A 13,168-nucleotide genomic window follows, 5' to 3' on the forward strand; every position below is an offset into this window, starting at 1 on the left:
ATTAATAACACTCAGGTAGCTTCTTGAGGGAGAAGGTGACATCGTTGTCCAGAAATTGTAACTGCAAGAATGTGTAAATGAATGGGCATACAGGTAGTCCTCACTTAACAACCATTCATTTAGTGATGGTTTGGACTTACAACTGTGCTGAAAAAACCGATTTACAACTGGTACTCACACTTATGTCCATTGCAGCGTCCCCATAGTCGTGTGATCATGATTTGGATGCTTGGCAACTGGTTCGCATTTATGACCGTTGCAGCGTCCTGTGGTCACGTGATCGCCATTTTCTACCTTCCCAGCCAGCTTCTGGCAAGAAAAATCAATGGGGAACCGCATGATTTACTTAACAACCATGTGGTTCACTTAATGACCGCTGCAAAAAAGCTTGTAAAATCAGGTTGGATTCACTTAATGACTGCTTTGCTTAGCAGCCAAAATTCCGGTCCCAATTGTGGTTGTTAAGCGAGGGGCAGTTGTATATTCAAGGAAGCTGCAAAGAACCAGGAACTCACACAGAGATAAATCTTTTCCATCTGTTCCTAACTGCTTCTTTAAATCAGAGAAGCACAACTTCTAAAAATTTGAGGGCTACACCAGGTTTTGTATGACTTCCCAAGAGCCGCATCTCCAAAATGGAGAGGGACAGAGCGGGGAGCAGGATCATGATGGATATAAAAAGGGTTTGATCCCATTGTTACAGCTACCATCTTGATTTTTTTGACCCTGCAAATGTCCCTGCCAGGATCTCAAGTTTTTTAAGGACAGGTACAGATGCACATTGTGTCCCCTAATCCTAGACACCACTCCCAATGAATCCATTTTGTAGCCTTGCCCGCTCCAGAGAGGCTCAGAAGGTGGCAGAAGAGATGTTGGTGGGCATTGTTGTTTTAGGAGTTTCTGACATCCCTCCTTTAAATACACTGGAGTTGGGAAGCCTTCAACCCTCAACCTTCTGCAACTTTTCTTCATCTCAAAGACTGTGCCCCCCCCCCCCCGGTCAAACTGTAAGCAACTCCAATCTGCTGGTTTGGGACCCTGCCTTATTAAAATGTTGCAGAGCCCGCTGATCAAAACCAAGTTACGCTTTGAGGCGTTTCACCACGGGCTGAGTTTATTAAATGCAACTCTTCAGGTTAGGAATGATTGATCTCTCCCTTCTGCTCCGCTTTAATAACCCCAAAGTGCTTTTTCTCTTCCTGGTGTCAAAGGGTGGGGTGGCTAGCTTAATCAATGGGTTGCCCCTTGGCCTGCTATGGGCAGGGAGCCACCAAACTAATTGCTTAAACTTTTTTTCCCCTAAAAGCGACCATCAGAAAGGAGGTACGAGTCCTTTTTAAAAATAAAATCCTGGTCGATACCAGGTTTGCCTGAATCAGAGCAAACAATCTGTGGCTCAAAGCAAGCTTGCCGGAGAAGAGGTAGTTCAGGAAAGCTGGAGTATGCTCTGATTTCTTCAATCTTTTTAGGTCAGCCTTCCCTAACCAAAAAGGAGAAAGGCATAGATTCTGTCAGGTCGAGATCAACTCCCACACATATATTTGTACTTTTCCTAACCACAATATGGCCATTTGCCATTGCCTTCATCCAGGAAGCTGGACTTCCAAGTTTGGTCTGTAGCCCAATGTCTCAGTGGTCTCCTATTCAAGAACTAACTCGGCCTGTTTTAGTGGGATTTCCAAAGGCTGGCCAGATATGGCCATCTGCTATGATTTAGCCAAACTAGTGACTTCCAGATTTATTTATCCAGCTTCCCAAACGTCCAGCCAGAGTTTTAGGATGCACCACGCTGTGGAAAGCTGCTTTAGATGCTGAGCACTTAAGGTTGGAATTGCATTAAGTTACTTGGGCAAACTTCAGCAAAGGATCGTTACCTTCTCGTGGTGCTGGAGCTTGAGCACCTCAATGATGCCATGAGCTAAACCGTGAAGGGCCACCCAAGACGGGAAGGTCATGACAGAGAGGTCAGACTAAATGCGATCCCTGGGGAAGGTAATGGCAACCCACCCCAGTATTCTTGCCGTGAAAACTAAATGGATCAGTACAACCAGAGATATGTCGGTATACCATCGGAAGATGAGACCCCCAGGTCAGAAGATGGTCAAAATGCTACTGGGGAGGAACAGAGGATGAGTTCAACTAGCCCCAGACGTGATGACGCAGCTAGCTCAAAGCCAAAAGGACGGCTAGCAGCTGACGGTGCTGGTGGTGAACGGCGAATCCGATGTTCTAAGGATCAACACACCATCGGAACCTGGAATGTAAGATCTATGAGCCAGGGCAAATTGGATGTGGTTATTGGGGAGATGTCAAGATTAAAGATAGACATTTTGGGCGTCAGGGAACTGAAATGGACTGGAATGGGCCACTTCACATCAAATGACCACCAGATCTACTACTGCGGACAAGAGGACCACAGAAGAAATGGAGTAGCCTTCATAATTAATACTAAAGTGGCTAAAGCAGTGCTTGGATACAATCCAAAAAATGACAGAATGATCTCAATTCGAATTCAGGGCAAGCCATCTAACATCACAGTGATCCAAATATACGCCCCAACCACAGATGCTGAAGAAGCTGAAGTAGAGCAGTTCTATGAGGATCTGCAGCACCTACTGGACAACACGCCTAAAAGAGATATTATTTTCATCACAGGAGACAGGAATACTAAGGTGGGCAGTCAAATGACACTTGGAATTACAGGTAAGCATGGCCTGCGAGAACAAAACGAAGCAGGACATAGGCTGATAGAATTTTGCCAAGACAATTCACTCTGCATAACAAACACTCTCTTCCAACAACCTAAGAGACGGCTTTATACATGGACTTCACCAGATGGACAACACCGAAATCAGATTGATTACATCCTTTGCAGCCAAAGGTGGCGGACATCTGTACAGTCGGTAAAAACAAGGCCTGGAGCTGACTGTAGTTCAGATCACGAACTTCTTCTTGCACAATTTAGGATCAGACTAAAGAGATTAAGGAAGACCCACAGATCAGCTAGATATGAGCTCACTAATATTCCTAAGGAATATGCAGTGGAGGTGAAGAATAGATTTAAGGGACTGGACTTAGTAGATAGGGTCCTGGAAGAACTATGGACAGAAGTTCGCAACATTGTTCAGGAGGCGGCAACAAAATACATCCCAAAGAAAGAGAAAACCAAGAAGGCAAAATGGCTGTCTGCTGAGACACTAGAAGTAGCCCAAGAAAGAAGGAAAGCAAAAGGCAACAGTGATAGGGGGAGATATGCCCAATTAAATGCAAAATCCCAGAGGTTAGCCAGAAGAGTTAAGGAATTATTTTTAAACAAGCAATGCGTGGAAGTGGAAGAAGACAATAGAATAGGAAGGACAAGAGACCTCTTCCAGAAAATTAGAAACATTGGAAGTAAATTCCAGGCAAAAATGGGTATGATCAAAAACAAAGATGGCAAGGACCTAACAGAAGAAGAAGAGATCAAGAAAAGGTGGCAGGAATATACAGAAGACCTGTATAGGAAGGATAACAATATCGGGGATAGCTTTGACGGTGTGGTCAGTGAGCTAGAGCCAGACATCCTGAAGAGTGAGGTTGAATGGGCCTTAAGAAGCATTGCTAATAACAAGGCAGCAGGAGACAATGGCATCCCAGCTGAACTGTTCAAAATCTTGCAAGATGATGCTGTCAAGGTAATGCATGCTATATGCCAGCAAATTTGGAAAACACAAGAATGGCCATCAGATTGGAAAAAATCCACTTATATCCCCATACCAAAAAAGGGAAACACTAAAGACTGTTCAAACTATCGAACAGTGGCACTCATTTCACATGCCAGTAAGGTAATGCTCAAGATCCTGCAAGGTAGACTTCCGCAATTCATGGAGCGAGAATTGCCAGATGTACAAGCTGGGTTTAGAAAAGGCAGAGGAACTAGGGACCAAATTGCCAATATCTGCTGGATAATGGAAAAAGCCAGGGAGTTTCAGAAACACATCTATTTCTGTTTCATTGACTATTCTAAAGCCTTTGACTGTGTGAACCATAACAAATTGTGGCAAGTTCTTAGTGGTATGGGGATACCAAGTCATCTTGTATGCCTCCTGAAGAATCTGTGTAACGTCCAAGTAGCAACAGTAAGAACAGACCACGGAACAACGGACTGGTTTAAGATTGGGAAAGGAGTACGGCAGGGCTGTATACTCTCACCCTACCTATTCAACTTGTATGCAGAACACATCATGTGACGTGCTGGGCTTGAGGAATCCAAGGCTGGAGTTAAAATCACTGGAAGAAACATTAACAATCTCAGATATGCAAATAATACCACTTTGATGGCTGAAAGCGAAGAGGAACTGAGGAGCCTTATGATGAAGGTGAAAGAAGAAAGTGCAAAAGCTGGCTTGCAGCTAAACCTCAAAAAAACCAAGATTATGGCAAGCAGCTTGATTGCTAACTGGCAAATAGAGGGAGAAAATGTAGAAGCAGTGAAAGACTTTGTATTTCTAGGTGCGAAGATTACTGCAGATGCTGACTGCAGTCAGGAAATCAGAAGACGCTTAATCCTTGGGAGAAGAGCAATGACAAATCTCGATAAAATAGTTAAGAGCAGAGACATCACACTGACAACAAAGGTCCGCATAGTTAAAGCAATGGTATTCCCTATAGTAACATATGGCTGCGAGAGCTGGACCATAAGGAAGGCTGAGCGAAGGAAGATCGATGCTTTTGAACTGTGGTGTTGGAGGAAAATTCTGAGAGTGCCTTGGACTGCAAGAAGATCAAACCAGTCCATCCTCCGGGAAATAAAGCCAGACTGCTCACTTGAGGGAATGATATTAAAGGCAAAACTGAAGTACTTTGGCCACATAATGAGAAGACAGGACACCCTGGAGAAGATGCTGATGCTAGGGAGAGTGGAAGGCAAAAGGAAGAGGGGCTGACCAAGGGCAAGGTAGATGGATGATATTCTAGAGGTGACGGACTCGTCCCTGGGGGAGACGACTGACAGGAAGCTCTGGCGCGGGCTGATCCATGAAGTCACAAAGAGTCGGAAGCGACTGAATGAATAAACAACAATGGTGGTGGATCCAAAGGGATATTCTTGTGGATCCCTTGCAGCAAAAAATGATGGTACTTCAAGAAATAGAAATTTTATTATCATATAAGGCTTTGTGGATCCGTAAACATTTCCCCCCTCTACTTTTTCACTTCCCCACCCCTGAAAAGCAGTTTAAAAGACGAGCCAAGACTATCTTCAATGCTGTGATCTTGCAGTACTGTGAACGAGAAACCAAGAAGTTCTAGGTTATGCTGAATCCTTCACTTGAAAGGTCTGTACAAGTTGGTACCCCCACTTTTGCTTCTCAGAACAGGCTTATGGGCAGTGATTGTGGTTTGCAGAGAGCTTTGTAGTATCCCATAATACCCTAGAGCAAAGTCTGTACTACACAGGGCATCAGAGAGAGCCTTGGTGCTCAGATGATGATGAAGATGCCAAGATCATGATGCATAATGACACCAAGTCTAAACTCTGGCTATAATTTAGATCAGTGTTTTTCAAACTTGGCCATGTGAAGATGTGTGGACTTCAGCTCCAAGAATTCCCCAGCCAGCATGTTGAAGTCCACATGTCAAAGTGGCCAAGTTTGAGAAACACTCAGTTATTTATTTCTTTATATTTCAAATTTCTGTCACCACCCATCTCCCCCAAAGGGGTATAGTTAAAGCCTATCTAGCTGGTTCAGTCCAGTTTGTGAGAGCCAATGATTAAATTGGCACATTACACATTACAGCTAAGCACCAAACTTACGTTTTTCCTATTCTGCCTAGAGAACAACACCCCCCCCCCACTCCAATGGGTGCCTCTGACCTCAAAGCCAAAGATCTCACAGGATCATGCTCCGGCCTTTGCAGACAGTCATCTCATCCAGGAAGAGCAGGAAAAATGTACATCTGTATCTTAGGTCCAACGGTAGACCATATGAACCCAATCCTTATTAAGAAGTCAAGTTCAGTAACCCTTTTGCCCAAGTTTTTGTCGTTTATTCATTCAGTCGCTTCCAACTCTTCGTGACTTCATGGACCAGCCCACACCAGAGCTTCCTGTCGGTCGTCAACACCCCCAGCTCCCCCAGGGACGAGTCCGTCACCTCTAGAATGTCATCCATCCACCTTGCCCTTGGTCGGCCCCTCTTCCTTCTGCCCTCCACTCTCCCTAGCATCAGCATCTTCTCCAGGGTGTCCTGTCTTCTCATTATGTGGCCAAAGTATTTCAGTTTTGCCTTTAATATCACTCCCTCAGGTGAGCAGTCTGGCTTTATTTCCTGGAGGATGGACTGGTTGGATCTCCTTGCAGTCCAAGGTGCTCTCAGGATTTTCCTCCAACACCACAGTTCCAAAGCATCGATCTTCCTTCGCTCAGCCTTCCTGATGGTCCAGCCACCACCATTAGCCCATTAAAATAAAAAAATGATGAGAATTACATTTATGCCAAGCCAGCCATATTTACACCCCCTACAAACCTGTGTTGCTTCCAGCGAAGAACAGAAAACACGCCACTGCTGTTTGATTACTACTGTATAGTATACTTAATAGTCACCCGAGAAAATGCATTTCCATACATTTGAGGCAGCAAATTCTAATGTTTGGAAACGACAGCAAAGACGCCACTGGGTGCATTAGGGATGTGTTTGTGTGTGTGGGTTTCAGCCCAAGATGTTTCAAATTGAACTCTTCCCCAGAGGCACACGTCTACAACCAATTCAAGTCCCAGCATCTTTATACTTTTGAAAATGTATTTCACTGAACCGAATTACGTTGCAGCTGCGTGAAGTAATTCCAGATACTGTATAGTTCCCCACTTCCTTTCTGTTTTTCTGACCTGTTTATTTTGTCAGGCTTAGGAGAAAATGTGATAGGTTACAAGTTCAGCCAAATGCATGGAAAACCAGGACATGAAAAGGATGTGTTGAAAAAGACCACTGATATGGGACATTAAAACATAGATATTTTTACACCCCCTGTCCAGATTGGACTGCAGGAGATAGATAGATACAAAAAAAAATCTGGTGGCGATGCCGTGTTTGCTAAGCAGAACCTTTGGAAATGAAAAGGATGAAAACAAGTTAAGACCGCATCATTTGTAAGTCATTTGAGTAAAAGGCAGGAAGGAGAATTAGGTTCAAATGTGAAGTTTGGGAGAAAATCACATTAACTCACTGGGCTTACTTTTGAGTAGGCTTGTCTAAGAAAGGTATATAGTCTAAGCTTGCTTGCTGGCTGGGGAATTCTGGGAGTTGAAGTCCACACATCTTTAAAGTTGCCAAGATTGAGAAACCCTGGACTAACCATATAAAGAAATGTATAGTAAAGGTTTTAGTTTGGGGTTGGCTAAGAAGGATATTTAGAGAGCTGGTGTGGTGTTAAGGCATCAGGCTAGAAACCAGGAGACGGTGAGTTCTAGTCCTGCCTTGGGCATGAAGCCAGCTGGGTGACCTTGGGCCAGTCACTTTCTCTCAGCCCTGGGAAAGAGGCAATGGCAAACCACTGTGAGGAAGGGAGAAGCACATTCAGACTTGCAAGAATCTGTTACTATAGTTTGTTACAATAAAAGTAGCTCTGTCCTATACAGCATTGGTTTCTTAGTCTGATCTACCTTGTTGGGATGACATCTCGACACCTATGTTGGAATCAGACCCCGTTGTGATTAGATCTCCATCGCATTTCCAAAGGTCTAGTCCAGTGTTTCTCAACCTTGGCAGCTTGAAGATGTGTGGACTACAACTCCCAGAATTCCCCAGCCAGCAAGGCTGGCTGAGGAATTCTGGGAATTGAAATCCACACATCTTAAAGCATGCTGGCTGGGGAATTCTGGGAGTTGAAGTCCACACATCTTAAAGTTGCCAAGGTTGAGAAACACTGAGCTAGTCCTTTCCATTCAGCCTCTTCCTTCCCATGTGTTCTACTTCCTTTCTCTGGCCATCTTCTTCTTAGAAGCCATATCCTGCCTCCTTCCACTGTCTTCTGGCTGCATTAGATTTGTCTGTCTCACCTCAAACACTGTGGCAGACCTTTGGTCAAAAATATTGCAGCTGGTCTGATGCCTTGCCCAGGTATCTCATCCACCCGCTAGCTGGGATGGCCAACTTGGGGGGAGCTTGTCACACAAATAAGGAACAGTTCAAAAAGCAACCAATGCCAATCCTTGTATAAAGATAGAGATAAAATATGGGGGGAGGGGAGAGAAAAATATCTGCTCTCCACCATCAGCATTAAAAGCAAATTGCTATTTTTACTAAACTATGAAATTCATAAGCCTCTAATCATTTAGGTCAACAGGTACAATGGGTACAATATTCATTATTTAGCATGTATTATTAACTAGCTTATTTGTCATTTAGCATGTAGATAGAACCCAATATATTCCAAATCAGGCTACAGAGAGCAAATTTTAAAGAGATCCCTACCTGCAGAGACAGCAGAAAAGAACAGAGGACTCGGGAGGGAAGAGGAAAACAAAAAATGTGCTTGGTTTAATTTGGGATCTCTCTACTTGATCCTAGCTTCAGTTTAAGGGTTGGCATACTAAAATGAATGGATCTCCTTTTGAAAAGTGACAGGAAACATTTCCATTGGCTTTTTCTCTGCTTCCTGCTATCTTGAAAGATTTAGTACCACGGTCACCTTTGGCTTTAATCACTCTTTTCCCTAGACTAAACACCTCTAGTTCCTGGGGTGAGCAGACTAGGGAGAAGTCTAGAGTTTGGGTTGGAAACGAAAGCTCAGTCTGCAGTTTGTCACTTGCAATGGTCGTAAATTCTCCTCTGGGATCTTTTCCTTGTTTCCTAGGGAACTGCAGAGCTGATAGGACGCGAAGAAAACGTCACACTGGAAATGGAGGGTAGTTGAAGGAAAAGGAACTTGTTGAGTGCTGCGGGAGACCTAATTCACTGGCAGATTATGCGCTTTGCACGGATGGGACTGAAACAGGCTCTCCATCTCCACTTCCATGAACATCTTCTGGAGCCCACCAGATGGCTGTGTCACCACCATCATCGTCACCAAGCTGGCTGGCTGGAAACTTCTCCTTCATCGTTATTTCGAGCATTATCTCTGCACCCCACTTTGGTTCATGGTTACTCCTAGAAAATAAAATCAGGGGATACATGTGTCATGATCAGATGCTTATGCTGTATCCCATTTTGAACAGCCTAATCATTGTTTCCAGGGGTATTCAAACTTTTCCACAGGAAGATTTTCAACACTTGGATAACTCCCAGGAAATTTTTAAAGCCGTGGGTAAATATTGGTTCTCCAAATTCTGATTTCACGATCATTTGTCCTTGGGTTAGGCAAAGTTCCAAAATGGGATAATTGAGTTGAAATTATTGTAGGATTGACGGAAGACACTAAGTATCTCCAGGTCTCTGAGAGATTCCTTGATATCCATCCATCCATCCATCCCCCCCTCCTCTGATATTGCACCCCCCTAAAAATGCTACACTCAAAATACTACATGTGAATGTTGGACATTTTCTAGATATGTTGGTCCATCAAAGGCCATACTGGCTGGGGAACCTAGGAATAGGAGTCCCGAACCACCTGGAAGAAATCCACCAGGTTGGAGAAAACAGACCTTGCATGGTCCCCATGCAGATCTTCTCGATCTGAAAGTTTTTCTCTCACCCTCTTTGCCGTGAGGAACTTTTGATGGCTTCATCGCTTTCTTGTTTCACAGTCACTTGAATACACTGTCAAGGTGTGGGGTTACGTGGCAGGCAAACACCAGCCCAGGCAAAAAATAATCTGCATTTTCCCGCAAGCAGTATGTGGAAACCACACAATTATGCTAGGAATCTGCTCCTGCTAATTTTCTTTATGGTGGGGAGGGGGCCTAAAAAAGGGCCATGGGGTGAATTTTCAATCCCCTGGTCTAGATCGGGGATCTGGGATGTAGGAATTACTGTAGGCAGTTTCTAGTTCAAACCTTTAAAACAGATTTTAGAGGGACAATGAATTCTGTAAAGAGACAACTGGGTTGATCTGACCCAAACACAGTCAGTCATTAGGCAAAGTGACATCATACCCAGGATATCCCTGGAAAGTCACACAGCCCCAAAGCAAAAATGTGCTGTTTTCAAAAATAATAAAGATTGTAGAATAATACTACAGGTAGTCCTTGCTTAGCGACCATTCATTTAACGACTATTTGAAGTTACGATGGTTCTGAAAAAAGTGACTTATGACCGTTGCACTTACTACCATTGCAGCGTCCCCCGTGGTCATGTGATCAAAATTTGGGCACTTGGCAACCAACTCACACTTACGATTGCAGCATCCCACGGTCATGTGATAGCTGTTTGTGACCTTCCCATCCAGCTTCCAACAAGCAAAATCAATGGCAGAAGCTGGATTTGCTTAAAGCTTGCATGATTCACTTAACAACTGTGGTAATTCACTTAATGATTGCATCCCTTATCCGTGGAAGTTCTGGTCCCAATTGTGGTCATTAAGCGAGGACTACCTGTACACCCATTGGTGTCAGTAATAAGCCACAGTGATATCGCACATGTTGTGACATCACCATGCAAACAAGGTAATTCCCATCATTTGCATATTAGGACATGCAAGATGTCACCTGCCTCTCTGTGGTTATATATCAGAAAGGAGGTTCCATTTCATAAATGGAATTTAAGGAACTGTTTTCAACGTCCCCGTTGCTTCTGACATTCTTCAAGCGGAAGGAGGAGATGCCTCATTTTGGTTGGTTGGTTTTTCTGTAGCTCTGTGGCCTGCTGCAAATTCCTTGAATCAAAAATAATTATGATGGGTGACCTTAAGGCAAAAATAATTATTCCTTAAATCAGAAATGATGATGATGAGTGACCTTGCATTCCCTGAATGAAAATGAAGATGTCAATTCATTTTATCTCCTTGATGACACCTCACTAGCTTTTCCCTCAGTTTCTACTGGGCATCAGTGTTGTAAAGCTGTCAAAATCAGTAGGTGCCCAGTGGACATTTGTTTCACTGAAAGCAAAAGATGAAAGTGAAATAATCAACAATAATATGAAAATAAAAATTACAGGTAGTCCTCACTTAATGACCATTTTTTAGTGATGGTCCAGACTTATGAGAGTGCTGAAAAAGCCAACTTACAACTGGTGCTTACACAACCATCACACCATCCTGTAGTCACATGACCACCATTTTCAATCTTCCCAGCCAGCTTCCGGCAAGCAAAATCGATGGGGAACCACATCATTCCCTTAACAACCACATGGTTTGCTTAACAACCACAGTGATTTCTTTAATGACTGCCGCAAAAAAGGTCATAAATCAGGTTGGATTTGCTTAATGGCCGTTTTGCTTAGTAACTGACATTCCTGTCTCAATTGTGGTCATTAAGTGAGGACTACCTGTAAGATAATATATGTTGTATCATGATATTTCTGTTATGAATACTGCATTTCTTTCTCCTTCCTTCCTTCCTTCCTTCCTTCCTTCCTTCCTTCCTTCCTTCCTTCCTTCCTTCCTTCCTTCCTTCCTTCCTTCCTTCCTTCCTTCCTTCCTTCCTTCCTTCCTTCCTTCCTTCCTTCCTTCCTTCCTTCCTTCCTTGAAATCTGAATTGTATGCGTATGCAGAGCATGCTTCTCTTGGTCTGGGCAGGAACCAAAGGCTGTTAGTTGGGAGATGTAAGGGTTGAATGGAACATGAGGTTCTAGAGTTGAGGATAGATCATTGACTTTATGGACCATTGTTGGATCAAACACAAGGTTACATATTTTAAAAAACAGCAACTGCCAACCAGCAGAGGAGGTAGCAGCTTGGCAACCCAGGGCAGTGACCAGCCATTGGAGGGGTGGGACACGCTAGGCCCTGCAGCCAATCAGAGCTGGGGCTGTGCCTGGAATGGTAGAAAGTGTGGAAGACCATCCACTCTGAAGGGCTTAAGAAGGCTCAGGTTGACAAAGAGCCGTTTTGAACCAAAGCTGGAAAACCCTGGTTCAGGGTGCCTGTGCAATGGGTTGGGACTGGTATGAAGACAACACCAGCCACAGAAGTGAGAGGCCCATATTCCTCCTCCTTTGTTCTTTGAGCCTCTTCCTGGCTCAGCCGTTGCCTTTGCTGGCCAAGATGGCTGCTCTTCAGCCCACCATCATTCCAAGCCCCTCTTCCTTCCGCCCCCCACCATCGTGCCCTTTCATCTGGGCCCCTTTTTCTGGGGAAGTGAATTTGAACTACCCAGCCAGACGTCAACTGGTGCCAAGCCAACTCCGGCTGTTCAACGTGAACGGCTGCTCTCATTCGCTTGGAGCCATGATCCAAGGGGGAACCGATGACCTAGAGATGAAATATGGGCCATTGCCCACCCCCCCAACCGATCCTTTGAACAGTCTCAGCCGGGGGCAAGGAATAGGCCTGCAAGAATGCGCTTGCTGGCTTGCAGGCTCTGAATGTCTCTTTCTGGCTAATTTATTAGGCTGGCAGATTCGAGGGGCTTGATTGGGTCCAGTGGTTCAAAACAATGTCTGGGAGAGGCGTAATTTAAAGACTCGAGCTCATGAACTCGCTGCGTTCTCTGACAAGGAGAAGCTCTGCTTTTCCTGTAGCCTCCGCTTTGCAAATGTGGAACAAGTGAGCGCCAGAAGGGGGAGGGAAAGCGAGGGGCTGCAGTTCTGCACCAGCCCCATTGAATTAAAGGGGACTGCTTTTATGCAGCCATAAAGAAATGGGATTGCGCTTGTCATGGGCAATACTGGGCATGTTTGCACAGCATCTGTGACTTCTATGGTTTACTTCTTCCCCGCAGAATTTTGGATTGCATGAACTAAGTGATGAATTAAGGTAATCAGCCATAAATGCACCAGGTTTCTTTGGTCAGCCTCCCTTAACCTGGTTTGTAATCTGGGTTCCTCCCTTCCCTTCCCTTCCCTTCCCTCCTTCCCTCCCTCCCATCTGGTGGTCACCCAAAAGTTTGCAGCCCTGCTGTGGGAACCCTAGCCAATAAAAGCCAGAAACAGTCCATTGGTTGCCATTCTATCCATGGGTGTGTGGTGTTTCGCAGTGCTTCTCCCCACGGAAGGGTCAGAAGGGGGATATTGGTAGAAGGAACCAGCTGTAGCTCCAGAATGTATCTCATGTCTCAGAGTCCTGCAAATCTAGCTGTTTGAGAGAAGAATAC

Source organism: Candoia aspera, chromosome 7 (genome assembly GCF_035149785.1).
Source record: "Candoia aspera isolate rCanAsp1 chromosome 7, rCanAsp1.hap2, whole genome shotgun sequence".
Taxonomy (NCBI): Eukaryota; Metazoa; Chordata; class Lepidosauria; order Squamata; family Boidae; genus Candoia; species Candoia aspera.